Source organism: Anabrus simplex, chromosome 1 (assembly GCF_040414725.1).
Source record: "Anabrus simplex isolate iqAnaSimp1 chromosome 1, ASM4041472v1, whole genome shotgun sequence".
Taxonomy (NCBI): Eukaryota; Metazoa; Arthropoda; class Insecta; order Orthoptera; family Tettigoniidae; genus Anabrus; species Anabrus simplex.
The window spans coordinates 34,977,457-34,997,946 of record NC_090265.1 but is presented as its reverse complement, the minus strand read 5'-3'; positions in this window follow the sequence as shown (position 1 = coordinate 34,997,946).

Here is a 20,490-nt window from a genome sequence, read left to right as displayed (position 1 = left end):
CCTACCGGAGTCGCAATTCGGATTTAGAAAAGGGAAATCAACGACTTTAGCTATCCACTGTCTCCAGAATGACATAGAAGAAGCCTTAAAGAAACCAGGGGGTAAATTGCATGCCATCTTTATAGATTATTCGAAAGCTTTTGACACCATAAGCAGAACCATACTGTTAGAAAAATTGGAGAGTTTCATTGGTAGTACGAACTACCTTATACCGCTGATTAGGAACTTACTGCTCAACAATTCAATAGAAGTAGATGATGGCATTACCAAATCTATTATTTTGGAACAAACAACTGGGGTATTACAGGGAGACCCGTTAAGTCCATTATTATTCATCATTGCGACAGCAGACATAGTAGATTTGTTAAACCAGGAAACTATTAATGTACGCTGATGATATGGTCTTAACATCAACGTCAGAGAAGGAACTCCAGGAATCATTCAACCAAATAGTAGGCTGGACAAAGAAAAATGAGCTCAAACTGAATGTAGAAAAAACAGTGTCCATGACGTTTAGAAGAGGGGGACCTCATGGAATCTTCTATTATGAAGACCAAGAACTTAAGTCCGTGTAATTTTTCAAACCCAAGGTAATGTTTTCACCCTCCATCTCATAGACCGTCTAAATGCATCTATGAAAGCAATATCTGACATTAAGCACCTGAGAAACTTGTCTGTAGAAACAGCCATAAAACTCTTTCATCTAAAAATCACCCCTATAGCAACATATGGCTTGGAAAACATTTGGGAACATTTGAGGAAACAGATAAAATCGAGAAGTTGAAGGCAATCTACTTGAAACGGGCTCTGTGCCTCTCCAAATATTCTCCTTCCCGGCTCGTGTATGAGCTATCCAGAGAGGGATTTTATGTGGAAGAGCTAAGGTTACAGTTGTTACTTCCAGCAACAACACCCTATATACATCTGCTTCGAGACCTACGATCGAAGAAGGCTGACATCTGGGAAGATTTCTACTCTACCGATGCCATGCTAAATCGCGAGTGGGTTCAAGGTGGATATGAACTGTGACACCTGCTGACAAGGTTCTCCGTTCATGGGTTCCGTTATAAACTGTGTAATATAAAGCGTTATCATGAACCAGGTTTGAACTGTGTATGTTTAAGATGTGGTGCACACTGTACTAGGTACCCTGTTTTAAATTGTAAACAGCGATCAGAATCACTGGTGAAATTTTGCAACAAAGACTAATGTTTTATATAGTAATTCTTTGCACATTGTGCGCGTTAAATAAATAATAATAAGTGACTGACCTTCTACTTCTTCTAGATTTTACGATTTAAAATTGCGTATTGCTAATCCCCATTATCTTACATTGCTTCTTCAACTGTTTTTGTGAAAGACTCATCCTTTAATTTCTTGTTTTCCTATGCATTATTTTTGTATTTTTATTCGGCTGATGATGACCCAGATTGGTGGTCGAAACCGGTACCGCTTTCGCTTATAATTAAATAAGAATGTAACACTACATTTCTTATTTACTTCTATTGAATAGGTTGAACCACGTTATTTATTATTTCAACTTTCAAACTTTGCGGGCTTCTTTTTAGCCTTTTTCTTTTGCAGTGGTTGGTAACGAAATCTCTGTCTCTTCACTGGTGGGAACACACCTTAATCTTCAAAGTCTCGGCCAGTGCCCGTAATCTATGGCAGAAGCAATGGATAATGGCGCTTGGATCATGACTTTAGGTTATAAAAGGGGCAGGTGGGTTGGTCCCTGGCAGGTGTAACGATTCTTCCAGAATCATCTCTAGGTATAGGCCTACCAGTGTTGAAACTAATATATTGTGTTATAATCCTTGCAGGGCGGACTCTATATTTCTACGCAAATTCCTAAACAATGTCTTTAGCAAAATAGTGTTTTCATTTTTTCAATTTGCTTTGTGTCCCACCGATGCAACATACCGTAGGTCTTATGGCAAAAATGGGAGAGGAAAGGTTAGAGTGAATCAACTATGGCTTTGATTAAGGTATTGGGTATTGTCATACTCTCGGTCAATATTTCGGATAGTCTGTTCACTCTTACACACAGCTTGCTTAATTGAGAAGAAAATTAAACTGCTCTTCTTCCTGAATTTCTTTACAAAATTCAGCACATGTTAAAAAATATCTTGAAAACATTGAAAGGAACATTGGAAAAGTGACGGAAGGGCAGTTAGGTTATGGAAGTAAGATGCAACAGTTGAGAAAGAAAAAGGAAGAGAACACCGAAGGGGAATCATCCCAAAACAGATTAAAAAACAGGAAAATGAATTGTGCTGTATTCACTGGAAGAATCAGTAAAGAAATGCAAGAGGGACAGATGAGACATAAAAGGAAGAGAGGAATCATCCAAACACAGATTAGAAAATAGGAAAATGAATTGTGCTGTATTCACCGGAAGAATCGGTGGAGAAACGCAAGAGGGACAGATGAGATGTAAAAGGAAGATAAAACAGTTGGGAAAAAAAAAGAGACAATGGACAGCTATCCGTGGCAGGAAGAATAGCATGGATGTATGTGGGGAGATTTAAGCAGTTGATGACTGAAGAGGACATCAGAACTTACTTGGAGGAAAATGGAGTTAGTGAGGTAATAGAATGTACACACTTGCCTAACAAGGGATATAGCAAAGCATTCAAACTTGGTGTGACTTTCTCTGTAAAAGAAAAGGCAGATGACGAACATTTGTGGCGAGAAGCCATAATTACGAGTTGACTTTTGAATTTCAATCAATCAGTGAAACTTCGTGAATTAAGGTGTCTTTTTGGAATGTTGAAGGGTTAAATGGTGTATTAAGTGTACATACATATATACATACATTGCATACATTATCATTATAGACTGTTATGCCTTTCAGCGTTCAGTCTGCAAGCCTCTGTGAATTTACTAAACGTCGCCACAATCCTCGATTTGCAACTAGTGTTGTGGCCTCATTTAGTTCTATACCTCTTATCTTTAAATCATTAGAAACTGAGTCTAACCATCGGCGTCTTGGTCTACCTCTACTTCTCTTACCCTCCATAGCAGAGTCCATTATTCTCCTAAGTAACCTATCCTCCTCCATTCGCCTCACATGACCCCACCACCGAAGCCGGTTTATGCATACAGCATCATCCATCGAGTTCATTCCTAAATTAGCCTTTATCTCCTCGTCCCTCCTGCCATTGTTCCCACCTGTTTGTACCAGCAATCATTCTTGCTACTTTCATGTCTGTTACTTCTAACTTATGAATAAGATATTCTGAGTCCACCCAGCTTTCGCTCCCATAAAGCAAAGTTGGTCTGAAAACAGACCGATGTAAAGATAGTTTCGTCTGGGAGCTGACTTCCTTCTTACAGAATACTGTTGATCGCAACTGCGAGCTTACTGCATTAGCTTTACGACACCTTGATTCAATCTCACTCACTATATTACCATCTTGGGAGAACACACAACCTAAATACTTGAAATTATCGACCTGTTCTAGCTTTGTATCACCAATCTGACATTCAGTTCTGTTGGATTTCATACCTACTGACATCAGTTTAGTCTTTGAGAGGCTAATTTTCATACCATACTCATTGCACCTATTTTCAAGTTCCAAGATATTAGACTGCAGGCTTTCGGCACAATCTGCCAGTAAGACCAAGTCATCAGCATAGGCCAGACTGCTTACTACATTTCCACCTAACTGAATCCATCCCTGCCATTTTATACCTTTCAGCAGATGATCCATGTAAACTACGAACAGCAAAGGTGAAAGATTACAGCCTTGTCTAACCCCTGTAAGTACCCTGAACCAAGAACTCATTCTACCATCAATTCTCACTGAAGCCCAATTGTCAACATAAATGCCTTTGATTGCTTTTAATAATCTACCTTTAATTCCATAGTCCCCCAGTATGGTGAACATCTTTTCCCTCGGTACCCTGTCATATGCTTTCTCTAGATCTACGAAACATAAACACAACTGCCTATTCCTCTCGTAGCATTTTTCAGTTACCTGGGGCATACTGAAAATCTGATCCTGACAGCCTCTCTGTGGCCTGAAACCACACTGATTTTCATCCAACTTCCTCTCAACGACTGATCGCACCCTCCCTTCCAAGATGCCAGTGAATACTTTGCTTGGTATACTAATCAATGAGATACCTCGATAGTTGTTGCAATCCTTCCTGTTCCCTTGCTTATAGATAGGTGCAATTACTGCTTTTGCCCAATCTGAAGGTACGTTACCGACACTCCATGCTAATTTTACTACTCTATAAAGCCATTTCATCCCTGCCTTCCCACTATACTTAACGTTTTCAGGTCTAATTTCATCTATTCCTGCTGCCTTATGACAATGGAGTTTATTTACCATCCTTTCCACTTCCTCAAGCATAATTTCACCAACATCGTTTACCTCCTCCCCATGAGCTTGGCTGTTCACAACACCACCAGGATGATTTCCTTTTACATTGAGAAGATGTTCAAAATATTCCCTCCACCTCTCCAGCGATTCCCTGGGATCTATTATGAGTTCATCTGAATTATTCAAAACACTGTTCATTTCCTTTTTCCCTCCCTTCCTAAGATTCTTTATTACTGTCCAGAAAGGTTTCCCTGCTGCTTGACCTAGCCTTTCTAGGTTGTTACCAAAATCTTCACATGACTCCTTTTGGATTCAACAACTATTTGTTTTGCTCTGTTTCTTTCATCTACATACAAATCCTTGTCTGCCTCGGCCCTTGTTTGTAGCCATTTCTGATAAGCCTTCTTTTTACGTTTACGAGCTGCTCTCACTTCATCATTCCATCAAGATGTTCGCCTTTTCCCATCTTTACACACAGTTGTTCCTAGGCATTCCCTTGTTGTTTCTACTACAGCATCCCTGTATGCCACCCATTCACTTTCTATATCCTGAACCTGCTTACTGTCTACTGTTCGAAACTTCTCACTAATCATATCCATGTACTTCTGTCTAATTTCCTCATCCTGGAGATTTTCTACCCTTATTCGTTTGCAGACAGATTTCACTTTCTCTACCCTAGGCCTAGAGATACTTAGTTCACTACAGATCGGATAGTGGTCTGTATCATGAAAAATCCCTGGAAAACTCGTACATTCCTAACAGATTTCCTGAATTCGAAGTCTGTTAAGATATAGTCTATTATGGATCTGGTACCCCTAGCCTCCCATGTGTAGCGGTGAATAGCCTTATGCTTGAAGAATGTATTCGTAACAGCTAAACCCATACTAGCACAGAAGTCCAGCAAACGCTTCCCATTCCGATTAGCTTCCATATCATCCCCACATTTACCAATCACCCTTTCGTATCCTTCAGTTCTGTTCCCAACTCTCGCATTGAAATCGCCCATTAGCACTATCCTATCCTTGCTGTTGACCCTGACCACGATGTCACTCAATGCTTCAGAAAGCTTGTCAACTTCATCCTCATCTGCACCTTCACATGGTGAATACACAGGCGCAATTCTAGTCCTAATTCCTCCAAGTGACAAATCTACCCACATCATTCGCTCATTTACGTGCCTAACAGAAACTATGTTGCGTGCAATGGTATTCCTGATAAAGAGCCCTACCCCAGATTCTGCCCTTCCCTTTCTAACACCCGTCAAGTACACTTTATAATCTCCTATCTCTTCCTCGTTATCTTCCCTTACCCGAATATCACTTACTCCTAGCACATCCAGATGCATCCTCTTTGCTGACTCAGCCAGTTCTACTTTCTTTCTTCCATAAGCCCCATTAATATTGATAGCTCCCCATTGAATTCCATTTTGTTCGCTAAGTTGTTTCCAAGGAGTCTCTCGCCTGTCAAATGGGAGTGGGACTCCGTTACTCCCATAGGTCCGAGGCTTGCTTAAAATAATCTGATCTCGTTAAATTCATGAATCAGGATGCTACCCTACTTGCACATAGTCCAAGTGAGGATCTCTCCTCTAACGGGTTATGGACCACCGGTGAACTGTATAGTCCTAGCCGCTTGAGCACAAGGAGGGCCAGGACTCTGTGTAGTTACTGAAAAATTGTTTAGTACATATGACATAGTGATACTGACTGAAACATTCCTAACGTCTTATCTGCATGTGCAATGAAAATATGCAGTGCATAACTTCGCATCTCAAAGAGATAGAGACCGAGCTCGATAGCTGCAATCGCTTAAGTGCGGCCAGTATCTAGTATTCGTGAGATAGTGGGTTCAAACCCCAGTGTCGGCAGCCCTGAAGATGGTTTTCTGTGGTTTCCCATTTTTACCCCAGACAAATGCTGGGGCTGTACCTTAAGTAAGGCCGCTTCCTTCTCACTCCTTGCCCTTTCCGATCCCATCGTCGCCATAAGACCTATCTGTGTCGGTGCAATGTAAAACAACTTGTAAAAAAAAAAAAAAAAAAGATGAGAGGGCGGCTTAAAGGGGGAACTTCATGTCTTTTAAGCCCAGTTCTGTGCCCGTTCGAAGTTGTACATACGAGGTGTGTTCAAAAAAAGACCGAACTTTGTAAATTGCGCGCAAACCGCAACATTGAGCGAGTTGTGACTGTGGCGGCGCCTAGCGGCAACTTCTGACAACAGACCGCTGCTTTCCGCATTCCATTGCCTGCCTTATCAGTTGAGTTGGAGCCTCTGAAGTGATTGCGTGTCACATGTTCGTCGAATTCTATAATGAAACAGCTTGAGGAACAACGCGTGTGCGTGAAGTTCTGCTTCAAAGTTGGGAAAACGTTTGTGGAAACACTGGAGATGAGACGTGGGTGTACGGTTACGATGTCGAAACCAAAAAGCAATCATCACAGTGGGTGGGGAAAGGTTCTCCTCAACCGAAAAAAGCACGAATGAGTCGTTCAAACATCAAGGTGATGCTGATTGTGTTTTTTGATTGGAAAGGCATTGTCCATCACGAGTTTGTACCCCGAGGCCAGACAGTGAACAAAGAACTGTACCAGAATGTTTTAACGCATTTGAGAGATGCTGTGCGCAGGAAGAGGCCTGAACTGTGGGAAAACAAATCCTGGATGTTGCACCATGACAATGCGCCAGCACATGCCTCTCTCTCGGTCCGCAGTTATCTGGCAAAACACCAAATTCCTGTTGTGCCCCATCCGCCCTATTCTCCCGACTTGGCTCCAGCAGACTTTTTCTTATTCCCCAAATTGAAAACTACCTTGAAAGGACATCGTTTCCAAGACATTGAAGAGATCAAGGCGAATGCGACGAGGCAACTTCGCGCCATCAAAGAAAGTGCATTCCAGGAAGCATTCCAAAAGTGGAAGAAACGTTGGCAACCCGCTGTTGATAGTGCAGGGGACTATTTTGAAGGGGACAGTCTGTGAAATGATGTAAGCTACATAATAAAGTTTTTCTAGCCACAGTTCGGTCTTTTTTTGAACACACCTCGTAAAACAGACAATCTCTTATTGGTTCAAACGACAATTTGTTGGATAATCGGCATATATTTTCATCCAGAGTGGAAGTTATATGAGATTATTCAAGAAATTAATACGGCTCTTACTCAAGTGGATGACAACAAACATCTGATTCTAGGGGGAGATTTCAACTGCAGAATTGATGAATATCAAAACGAAAAAGCGCAGACTGTTATTCAATACCTAGAGCAGGGCCTCTCAGGGTGCATGCATTGTGCACGGTGCAAAAGATGACTTCGCTTGGTTGATCAGAGTGCAGACCCCCACTCCTCGATTTGGAGCAATAGTGCTGTCTCTCTCTTTCCCCATGCCTGTCTCGCTCACTCCCCCTGTCTCCCTCTTCCTCACTTGCTCCGTAGTGCTCCAAACCCGAGCCGAGCTTAGCCGAGTAGCCCGGAGATGAGCCAAGCGGAACCGATGCACTGTGCACAGGAACCTTGCACCGCTGTTTGCATGCGTAAGATTTTGGGCGTTTGAGAGGCACAATAAAAGAAATGAACATACACAGGACTGAATGGAAGCGGTTGCATAGAACTTTTATTCAGTAACATTGAAAGCCAAGAGGAAAACACAACCAAAGTTTTGCACGGAGTAACCATAAGGAAACACATTCCAGTACAAATGACATTCGCAATAACAACTGAAATTGAAAGAGAAGCACTTCGGGAAACATCGTCGAGAAAGCTAGATATGGACAAACTTAATGACAACTGGGTCAAAATACCTACTATATTACAACTAGACAGCAATATAGATAAAGCACTGGAAAGAATAGAAGAAGTAATTAAACACCCGATTAAACAGCAAGAGTCGCCTATAAGGAAGGCGAAGCTTGGTTCAATCGACTATGCTACTCCAAGACGAAGGAAGCTATCGAAGGTCTATATAAAACAAAGAATTCACCAACTGTTGAAAACTTAAAGGAATATGCTGAGAAAAGATCAGCATATAAAACTACAATAAAGAGGTTAAGAGTCATTACAATCAGAAAGAAGAAGGAAAACTGATAGCACTAGCAAAGAAAGAACCATTTAAAATTTTGAAAGTGAAACAGCCTAAGTTTCCAAGACATCTACCGATGCAATCATGGGAGACACATTTTACAGATATCCTACAATCCACAGATACAGCAAAATGATAGAGTAAATAATTCCTTGGAAGTGGATCTATTAAAAATAACTGAAATAGAAGAGAGAATACTAAAAAAGCAAGATGGAAAAGCAGCTGGTCACGATTTGATTTTCTATGAACATATCAAAGCAAGCTGGACGACACTGAAAGAACCGATATCAGAGCCATTGAATAAATGTCTAACTGAAGGAGTTATAACTCATAGATGGAGATATTCCATATTAAAAATTCTGTACCGGGCGAGTTGGCCATGCGGTTAGGGGCACGCAGCTGTGAGCTTGCATGGTTGGCAAAACGGGAGATAGTGGGTTCAAACCCCACTGTCGGCAGCCTTGAAAATGGTTTTCTGTGGTTTCCCATTTTCACACCAGGCAAATGCTGGGGCTGTACCTAAATTAAGGCCGTGGCCACTTCCTTCCACTCCTAGATCTTTCCTATCCCATCGTCACCATAAGACCTATGTGTGTCGGTGCGATGTAAAGTAACTAGCCAAAAAGAAAAGATCTGTATAAAGGAAAGGGAGATGTAAATGACCCAAACTCTTATTATCATGGAATTGTATTAGAAAACACACAATTTTAAATTTTCACCTAGGCGTAATATCAAAGAGATTAGAAGAACTAGTTGAGCATTGCATCCCAGAGGAACAGAAGATCGACTCTTCATGCAGTTAAATGTCTTCTTGAAGAAATTGAAGAAACTCGTAGAATACCAAAAAGGAAGCTATATGCTGTTTTCATAGACTTTTCAAAAGCATTTGACTCGAATAGCGGGTGACTGATATTGGATAAGTTAGAAAACATCATTATATCTTGCGGATAATCAGAAGTATTTTTCAGAGAATTATGTCAAGTGTGGACGATAATTTATTAATATCAAAACCCATATTGCAGACTGTAGGAGACCTTATCAGCCCTTTATTATTTAATAAGAACACATGGTATAGTACAAGCCACTGCCTCAGAACAAGTCAAGATTTTAATCCACGCAGACGACATGGTCTTGTTATCACCAAATCTAGGACAATTACAGGAATCCCTGGACAAACTACTAAGTGGTCTGAAGAGAATCAATTAACTATCAACAAAAATAAGACTGTAGGCATGATATTCAGAAGGGGAGGCAGAACCTCAGGCAAAGAAACTTTAACCCTTTAAGTTGCAAAAGACTGGGAGACTGAAAAAAATCAATTTTATTGCATGTTTAGAATCAAATGCAATAGACTATCATACAGACATGCTTAATTTACAAAATCATATTCATTTAGTGATATATTTTTGGTGGGAAATATATATCCCACTGCCACTTCCCGACAGCTGACATTCTTGGGGTGTTCATTGGGATAATAATTTCCCACCTAGTAAATTATGTAGTATTTTGCACAAGTAGCATATTTTTCTGGCTGAGGCATTTGTTCTCCAGTATTTCTCATAGCAATGTCGCTGTTGAGTAATTAGTCTTCTGAAGAAAGGGTTGAGTCGCTGTCTGACACAACAGCAGGGAATAACGGACGTCTTTCCGCTGTTGGAAAAGCAGGTATGAAGTCTGGACCGGCCAGCGAGATTTCAGATAATCCTAATTCAGAATCATCAGAATCAAATCGTTCTAATAATAGAGACATACAGTATTTTCTCTTCGCTCTTCATTCACCACTGGTAAAAGGTTCCATTTCTGGCTGTGAATTGGATCTCCTTCCTAAGAGAAAGAAAATATAAAGCTTATAACTCAAGTTTTCATCCATCAACAGCACGTATCCAAATGCCATCACTGCAATTGTTGGCACTATACAGTAATAATATTTTAATAGTCAAGCTAACTGCTAAATAAACTTACCAAAACTGAGTGAACAATCTTCAGCATCACTATTGCCTGCTCATCTGGAATTTCATCTTCCAGCCACTTCGCAATATTCTCCATATTCCTTGGCAAATATACAAATCTACAAAATAAGCGCGTAAACACGTTCCTTTGTATCATACTACAAATTAGATAATATACCCAGATGCTAAAGTAAACCTAACAGCCTTCAAATGTACACCGATGTGTGTATGCTGATAAACTGGTGTGAAAAATCTGCATACATGACTGCAAGTTGGTATAACAACTTGGCCAAGATAGAGAACAACAAAATATTGCATACACGAACAACTAAATATGTAATTCACTGATATGCAGTCCGATACTTGTGATCTCTGGCACCCGAATTTATTTCTGAAACATCAAAATTTGGAAACAAAAATATAACCTGAATCATTACTTGACATTTAACATTTATAACTGTAAATCAATGCATCAAGGCACAAAACTAAAGCATAATATTAGTTGTGTATATGTTACATAAAACTATTATTACCAATTAGACTTCCTCCTTGGCTCAGGTTTTCAATAAATTGCTTCAAACTTGCCTATTACAACACAACATCGTCTGTAAAGAACTTCAAGCAACCAGAGGGATATATATTTCCCACCTGGTAACATCTGACTTGCTGGTCAAAGAGTAAATATATGACTGAAGCAATTTATGCACTCCCTGTATCCAGCACATGAAACTACATAATCCTTGCATGGTGGGAACTAGATATCTCTCTGGAGCACTAGCGTATACTAGGTGAGAAGAATATATCCCAAAGAAACTTAAAGGGTTAACATGTGAGGATGTCAAAATTAACATAGTAAGTGTAAATATTTAGGAATAACCATGCAGACCAGAGTGATAGTGTTCACGGAACAGATCAGAGAGAGAACCATAGCTGGAATAGTGGCAATCAACAGTATCAAGCACTTAAACCAGATCTCTATTGACACCGCAAGGATTTTGTTTAGGGTTAAAATAACACCTGTGGTTACCTATGGAATGGAACTCATTGGGACTATCTTAGCAAACAGGACTTAAAAGAGTTGGAGAAGGTAAAAGCAATCTACCTAAAAGGATTTCTAAGTGTATCAAAATTCACCCCACCTCGTTTAGTATATGAAATGACAAGAGAAAACTTCTATATTGAAGATCTTTGGATTCAGATGCATCTGCCTTACACTACGAGCTATGGAGACCTCTTGGTCAAACCGAAGAGGAAGAAAGAAGAAATATGAGAAGAATTCTACTCTACTGATGCAATGACAATGATAGAGTGGACAGATAGCGGTTACGAATTGAGACATTCAGTGACCTGCTTTGCTATTCATGGGTTTCATCATAAGTGCTGCCAACGTTAGACCTATCATGTACCAGATCTGCAATGTGTGTGCTTGTGGTGTGGCAAGTGATGTGATAGATATCATGTCTCTCATTGTCAGAAAAGAAATATGTCCTGACTGAATTAAATAAGGAATAATTCATTTGTATATCCCCTGTAATTACTTTTGGCCATTTGCTGCATTAAACATTATTATTATGAAAAATATCTTCCTGCTTTGATAATATATAATATCCTTAGATGTGTTCCTCTGAACTGGTATCTTCTTCATGACAGTGAAGTGTGAATTGCCAGTACTGAGGATACCCACCCACCCTAAGATGCATATTTAATAATAATAATAATTTTATTACATACAATGTGCATATTTTTCATGCCAAGATTGGGCTACTAAGTCATATGAAACATATTCACAAAACTTTGTGAGTGTGGAAATGTAAAATGCTGAAGAATATGTTTACTCGGATACGAGTTGCAGCCGACAATGGCATAGAGAAAGGCTATCATTAACCGCCAGTACAAAATTCTGCAAGTGATTCCATATGGTGCCTGTAACGTAACACATTACATTTCTGGATATGGTATCTATCACATACTTGGTCACATAGCCTACACACACAGTTCATGTTTGGTTCATGAAAGTTTTTTTATATATAAAAAGCAAAGAAGTGACTAAGAAGTAGGCCTATATTTAATTTTGTAATAAAATGCCACAAAACAAGTGACATTTTCCAAAGTGACCAAGAATAGTAGGTTATTGTAATAGTTAAATTCTTCACATTATATCATCATTCTATTGCTGTTTCTCTTACTTAAACACGGACCTAGTACGCTGGTGTAGCAGGGGGAGAGGTGATACTCCCACATGGTGGATAGGGGGGTCCTAACCGGCGGACTTGAGGGAAATAAACTACCTCTCGTGGACCAAATGCACAATCCCCTGTGGGTGGGGGATGCGGACGAAGAATACACCCACGGTATCCCCTGCCTGTCGTAAGAGGCAACTAAAAGGGGCAACCAAGGGATAATTGTATTAGAACCATGAAACTACTTGTGATTAATACCACCACGCGGGGAACACCATGGGTCGCTTTTACTTGTGCATAGTACCACTATTTTAGGTACCAAATAGGTTTGTGATTAGTAGCATGCAGGAGCACCGTGTGGTCAGCCCCCCACTTAGAGCGCACTGTTGGCTTTTACAGTACCTGTGATTAGTACCACCATATGAGCGACAGCATGGTTCTGGCTTGCCTATGATTAGTACCCACTATAAGAGGAACACCACGGGATAGTTCGAGTCCCTGTGGTTAGTACACTTATGTGATGAACGCCATAGGTTTGTGTTGCCTGTAAATTGTGCTGCAATGTGCAAAACACCATAGGTCTGTATTACATGTGCCAATTTCATTACCTGTGAGTAGTACCATAATGTGTGGAATACCGCGAGTCTACGCTGCTTTTGATTAGTACCGCACCATGACAAATACCATGGTTCTACTTTCCTGGTGATAAGTACCATTATGAGGGGCCGATGACTCGGATTTTGGATTCCTGTAGACTGGAAGCATCATCGATTCAGTATTGTGCCTTGGAAGCAGTTCCTTGGTCAGTAATTCTATTGTTTACGTCAGTTTCTGTAAATGTGAGGCACTGCAGGTCGGATCCACTGATTGTTTTAAATTCACATCCATTCATTCTCCATCCTCACGTTTTGAATTCTGGTCAGTGGAGGATTTTGGACTTAATTTGTTATTACATTTCATACCATTAGGGGCTGATGACCTAGATGTTAGGCCCCTAAAGCAACAAGCATCGTCATCATCTTCTCTTACCTATTTTTCTATTTATGACTTCCATGACTTGACATTTAAAATTTATGCACTGTAGTAGAGGTCACAAATTGATTTAAAATTTGAATATTAAAAATCATTCAGCAGGTGTGGTGTTGAGGTGGGAGGAAGTATAACGACCCTGGCTTGCTCAAGGTGTTGAGTATCCCAAAATTGTTAGGATTGAAGATTTTTAAAATGCCTCTCTGTATATTTTTAATATAACTGTCATTAATAATGAAAATTAAGGAAGATCCTACATGAAGAATACTCAACATGTATACGTAACATCCAAAAAAATTAATTGCAATATTCCTAGTGAATAGATTGGCATAACATTTCACCCACAAGTGATTTCCACAGTTTTAGTTGAAATTACAAGATACAAAGTGTGAGGCCTACAACATTTTATTATTGAAGAATTGAGTGATTATTATTAACCTAGTGACAGCAAAGTCTCTAGATATGCTACATTCTGCTTACAAATATTTTGAGAATAATTATTAACACGTCATCACACGCCCCCTTATTTTTACATGACAGCACGCCCCACGGCAATTTGCTCACGCATGTTATATATTGTTGCTCTGATTTTGAAACGAAGAAACCAATCCTCAAACGTTAACAACATTGTAAGAAAGAGAATTTACTTACCAAAACATCATATTTAGGATTGTAAATCATTATTAGTAATTTAAAATATTTTACAACACGAGAACATGCTATGTTAGCAAACTGCCGCAATTCCAAGGCTGTGACCTGACATCAAAGCACGCCCCGTTAGCAAATTGCCGCATACTATATTTTAGGCATTTTCACATAAGTTGCATTAACACAAGTCCAGTTGAATTAGTAAAATATGAAATATAAACAAATATGATTGATTTAAGAAACATCGTAAGCATATTACTTCTGTCCAACAATCAGCCAGTCTAGTCATTTTCAGCTGGATCCTCCTGTTGGGTTGAGCATCTCGAACACGTTGGCACTGTACGTTCTCGGCAGATGGGAATATCACATGCGCAACAAGTAACCATTGTTCTGCTATTTTTCCTTCTAGGGCAGATACCACAGACAGCATATTGACCTGGATGCAGGGGCTTCTCATCTGGTTGTTGATGTCTCACTTTAAAAACAGGCTCACGATGTTCAGGTTCTTGCCGAGCGCCTACTGAAAGGTTCAGTGCCTCTTCGTTGGGCGGTGGGGTGTGTTGTTCGTTACCAACCTCACACGGTTGTATTATTTCTTCTGCAACACTCTCTTCTGAGCCACTATTAACATGCTCTAAAATATCTGTTTCATCAACGTCACTATAACCAGAAGTATCTTCACCTAATTTACTTGAATGACATTCTGGAACACTGTCCACTAAATCTCTCACTGTAGCTTGTTGTACGTCGTACGGATCCATTTCCAGGTAATGGCGCAAACAATAAAACAGAAATATTGCAACTGTATCATATTAAATATACGCGAGAACTCGCCCGTTAGCAATATGCTAACTAATGTTTGTACGCGATAGCACACACATTAGCAATCTGCTCACACAACATGACACCACCAACACAAATGTGAACTGACGTAGAGAGGAGACAGCGACGAACTGGATTAGGCTACGGTCGTTATACATTGATGTGGGGGGAGGAATACCTGACTGCCCTCACATTCTTGGAGACAACAAAGGAAGATATTAGGATTATTGTTCAAACGCGGCAAACTGCCGCGGGAGCGTGTGATGACGTGTTAAACAGAATAGCGTACAAATGTGCAAAGTTTACTCCTTGCTGTAATCTATCAATGACTACTCTTTTAGCGTAGTTACTGTCGGCAGCCCTGAAAATGGTTTTCCATGGTTTCCCATTTTCACACCAGGCAAATGCTGGGGCTGTACCTTAATTAAGGCCACGGCCGCTTCCTTTCCACTCCTAGCCCTTGCCTGTCCCATCGTCGCCATAAGACCTTTCTGTGTCGATGCAACATAAAGCAACTAGCAAAAAAAAAAAATTGCAAAGTTGTTGAAATGATATCGTTCACACCGTTTACCACACAGGGTGCACATACAGTCTATAGAGGGCTCATGGAAACTTTTTTGCGTGCATAATTTATGATGAAAACCGTGAATTGCCAGTCTGTTTAAGTCGTCCTTCAGTCCTGTCCAACTCCTGTTGCTCATGGGTTCAGTGGAGTGGAAGCTTAGATCTATTTCCTCTCTTTTCCTCCTTCTCAATTGTAGGAATTCTGCTTCCCATTTAGTAGAAGGTAGCTGCAGTCCAAGTTCTTCTATAAGAAAAGGCTCCTGTGCCAGTACATATGCCATTCTAGATGGTGCCTTTTTTGCCATGCCTAACGTTCATTTTAGAAATCTGGTATCACAGATATTTTCATGTATTTAAGAAATTGCGTTACGAGAAACTTCTATTACGCTCTCTCACAAGACTCTTACAGACACTTGAAGTGCGCCTGCGCTGTGAGTCGAGTGTATTGTTTCTACATTGGTTGTTCCCCCTCCTGTTCCTTCCCCTTCCCTTCTCAAACGTAGTCTTGGTGGCTGGTTGTATCCAGCGTTAGATTCTCACTAATTATTTGTCACTCTCTTGAGCAACTACTGGGAGGTTCCTTTCAAACCCAAGGCTTCTGGGCTGCGAACATCGGAGCGTAAGTCGTGAGTGAATGTTATATGTGTGTGTGTATTGAGTGAGGATATCACAGATATTTTCATGTATTTAAGAAATTGCGTTACGAGAAACTTCTATTACGCTCTCTCACAAGACTCTTACAGACACTTGAAGTGCGCCTGCGCTGTGAGTCGAGTGTATTGTTTCTACATTGGTTGTTCCCCCTCCTGTCCCTTCCCCTTCCCTTCTCAAACGTAGTCTTGGTGGCTGGTTGTATCCAGCGTTAGATTCTCACTAATTATTTGTCGCTCTCTTGAGCAACTACTGGGAGGTTCCTTTCGAACCCAAGGCTTCTGGGCTGCGAACATCGGAGCGTAAGTCGTGAGTGAATGTTGTATGAGCGTGTGTGTATTGAGTGAGAGGTTAATGCTTGTGGCCGCGAATGGGTGTGTAAGTGGATTTGAGTTGTGCTTCTGTGTGTGCTGTGCTGTTTGGATGGGCCGGGTTCGTAGTCCAGGGGCCTATGGCCAGTTGAAGGCTGTTTCTTTTTCTTTAATGTTAACGTTTAATTTTACTTTCTAGTACTACTTGTCTCCATTATATTTTCTGGGGATAATAGATCTCCTGTTCTTTCTTGTACGTAAGAGGCCATTAGAAGTTTATTGATTTACTTTTGAAAGAGTGCTTCAGTTATAATGTTGTACATATGTTGTTGTCAGTGAATAAAAGACGGATGGATTTACAGATGGAAAGCTCCCTAACCTCGGTCCACCTAGCTTCCTCTCTGGGCATGTTCCTGTTTTCCTAGGCCCTAATGCTAGCACCTTCTCAGGTGGTAGCAGAGCGTGGTTACGATCCACGGACCTCTGGGTTATGGGCCCAGCACGCTTCCACCTGAGAAGGTGCTAGCATTAGGGCCTAGGAAAATAGGAACATGCCCAGAGAGGAAGCTAGGTGGACCGAGGTTAGGGAGCATTCCATCTGTAAATCCATCCGTCTTTTATTCACTGACAACAACATATGTACAACATTATAACTGAAGCACTCTTTCAAAAGTAAATCAATAAACTTCTATTGGCCTCTTACGTACAAGAAAGAACAGGAGATCTATTATCCCCAGAAAATATAATGGAGACAAGTAGTACTAGAAAGTAAAATTAAACGTTAACATTAAAGAAAAAGAAACGGCCTTCAACTGGCCATAGGCCCCTGGACTACGAACCCGGCCCATCCAAACAGCACAGCACACACAGAAGCACAACTCAAATCCACTTACACACCCATTCGCGGCCACAAGCATTAACCTCTCACTCAATACACACACATACAACATTCACTCACGACTTACGCTCCGATGTTCGCAGCCCAGAAGCCTTGGGTTCGAAAGGAACCTCCCAGTAGTTGCTCAAGAGAGCGACAAATAATTAGTGAGAATCTAACGCTGGATACAACCAGCCACCAAGACTACGTTTGAGAAGGGAAGGGGAAGGGACAGGAGGGGGAACAACCAATGTAGAAACAACACACTCGACTCACAGCGCAGGCGCACTTCAAGTGTCTGTAAGAGTCTTGTGAGAGAGCGTAATAGAAGTTTCTCGTAACGCAATTTCTTAAATACATGAAAATATCTGTGATACTGGCTTTCACGTTCTTTATGCAATTTAAATCATATAAAGTGAGATAATTCCAGATTAGTTCCAAACCATAAGTGATTATTGGAACAACTTTTGCTTGGATGAGGAACATTGCTGTGGTTAAAGACTGTTTTGTAGGGTCATGTATGTCATAAATATTCTTAGTGGCTGCCGATGTCCTTTTCCTTATATGGATCTTAAATGATGTTGGCTGAAGTGTGATGCAGAGGTATTTAAAGGAGCTCACTGTCTTCAACTTCTCTCCTTTGTATGTTATGCCATCGTCTGCTGGTAATCTTCCTCCCTTTCTGAAAACCATTTGCACTGTTTTGTCCACGTTAATTTTAAGTTTGTTGTCTTAAGCATATTTTTCAAGGTTGTCCACAGTTGCTTGTTAGAACTTATGACTAGGTCATCAGCATATAGGTACAATTTGGTTGAGTTATGAATTATTTTTGTAATGTCTCCTGTGTGGATATTGAATAGAAGCAGACTGATAGCATCACCCTGTAATACTCCATTGCACTGTTTAATAGGATCTGAAGTTGTTTTGCCATCATGAATTCTTACTTTGTTTTGTGCCAAAAGGTTGTTTATTATTACCTTCAATGGGTTATCCTGACTGATCATGTTATGTTTCCTAATTTTGTAATCAGTATGAACTTGTTCAAGGAGTCAAAAGCTCTTGTGAAATCAACAAATATGGCAAAGAACTTTCTGTTGGGTAATCTCAATGCATCTTGTATGTTGTCTATCAGGTCGTTAACAGCGTGAAGTGTTCCTCCTTTTACAAAACTGAACTGCTGTTCCGGTATATGGTCCCAGGTTAGGATGTTTAGTTCTTCAGCAAGGATTTTTGAGAATACTTTATGTATATTTTTTTTCTATATGAATTTGGGTCTTCTCGATCCCTTTTATATAAAGTTTTGATAATTGATTCTCTCCAACTGTAGTGAAATAATTCCTTTTTTTTTTTTTTTTCGTCGCCATAAGACCTATCTGTGTCGGTGCGACGTAAAGCCCCTAGCAAAAAAAAAAAAAAAAATTCCTTTTTTGAAACAGACATTAAAATAATGAAGTACATATAGGTAACAACATTTCTGAAGTGTCTTAAATTTTTTCTGAAAAGAAAAAAATTTGAGAATAATATCACGTGTGCAAAAATAAGTTTTCTGTTGTTTTAAAGAAATGTTGTGGGAAATCTCATAAGACATTTAGCCGATATACCGAAGTGCATGCAAATCATTGTGCCACATAGGAACTTACATCTACCATTTTCAAGTAACTTGGATTGGAGGGATGAGGTTGGTACTACCAGATAACCTTTAGAAAACTTTCTTATTGTGGCTTGATTAAGCCATACAAGCTTGTGCATCTGATGAATTTCACAGCGCAGGTCATCCAACAAGGCCAGTAGGGAACTCCTCTCTTATGTCTGGTGGATCAACACCTTCAAATTTTACCATATTCAAGCTTACTTCGGATTTTGTTCCTTCTTACTTATTGCTACAATAGGATCATCAAGAACAACACCGTTCACTATCACTCTTTGAGAGGTGTTCCGCCGCACATTTTACCCAGCAAACAATGTTCTTATTTTCCACCATCTGTTATAAGTAGGGGGCGGATTTCTATGACCAGTCATATTTTTTCCCTTGCCATTATATCTTATAGTCTTGTATTTTCAACACGTTTCCAAGCATGATAATCAAAATTAAGCAGGTTTTATTGGGCATATAAATGCATATTTAGGCTTTCTTAAGTTTTATGGCATATTTTCAACAAAATATCATTATAACGGCATATTTTGGTGTTTCATTTTAATTTCGTATTATAAAAATCAGAATAAGCTCTAGAAATTATTTTTCAGGATAGACTGGAATATACTACTGAAGAACCATTATAAAGTAGTGTATGGAATGTTTCTAACAGGTAGGAGCTATTGTTTGCTAGCTGGGTCAATTCCTGGAAACCGGGCAATTGTTTACACTGAAGCAGAGGTAATCCTGCAGTTATTTGTCATTGTTCTTATCTCTCCCCTTCCCCTTCCCTGCTCCACCTTCAACATACTGAATGACCTTGGTCATTAGGGAGCTTCAGTCATTCAGTTCCTTTCAATATGCCTAAAACGAAAGTCTCAATTTGTGGAAAGTTGCGAAGTTTTGTTCGCGAGTTCGGTGAAAACTTATTCAGTACGGATGGAGTGATATTATTCTGTAAATTGTGTGAGGTAAAAGTTACTGCCGAAAAACGCTTCTCTGTGCAACAACACTGTAATACTGTAAAACATAAGAATTGTGTAACTAGATATTCTGCACTCGAAAATAGGCAACGCCTGCTATTCGAATCCCCGACATCAAGTTCTCAGAGTTCACAATTTTCACAAGATCTCTGCAAGATGATGGTTTCGTCTAATATCCCTTTAAAGAAACTTAACAGCCGAAGCTTCAGACAGTTTCTTGAAAAATATACAAAGCATCCTGTTTCCAACGAATCTACTCTCAGGATGGACTATCTGACCCATTGTTATGAAGAGATGTTGGATATAATAAGGCATGGTGTGGGTGACAGTAAGATATGGGTTTCAATAGACGAGACCACAGATGTGGATGGAAGATATGTAGCAAATGTGATCGTTGGCACGCTGAAGAAAGACCGGCCTGGAGATACATTCCTCCT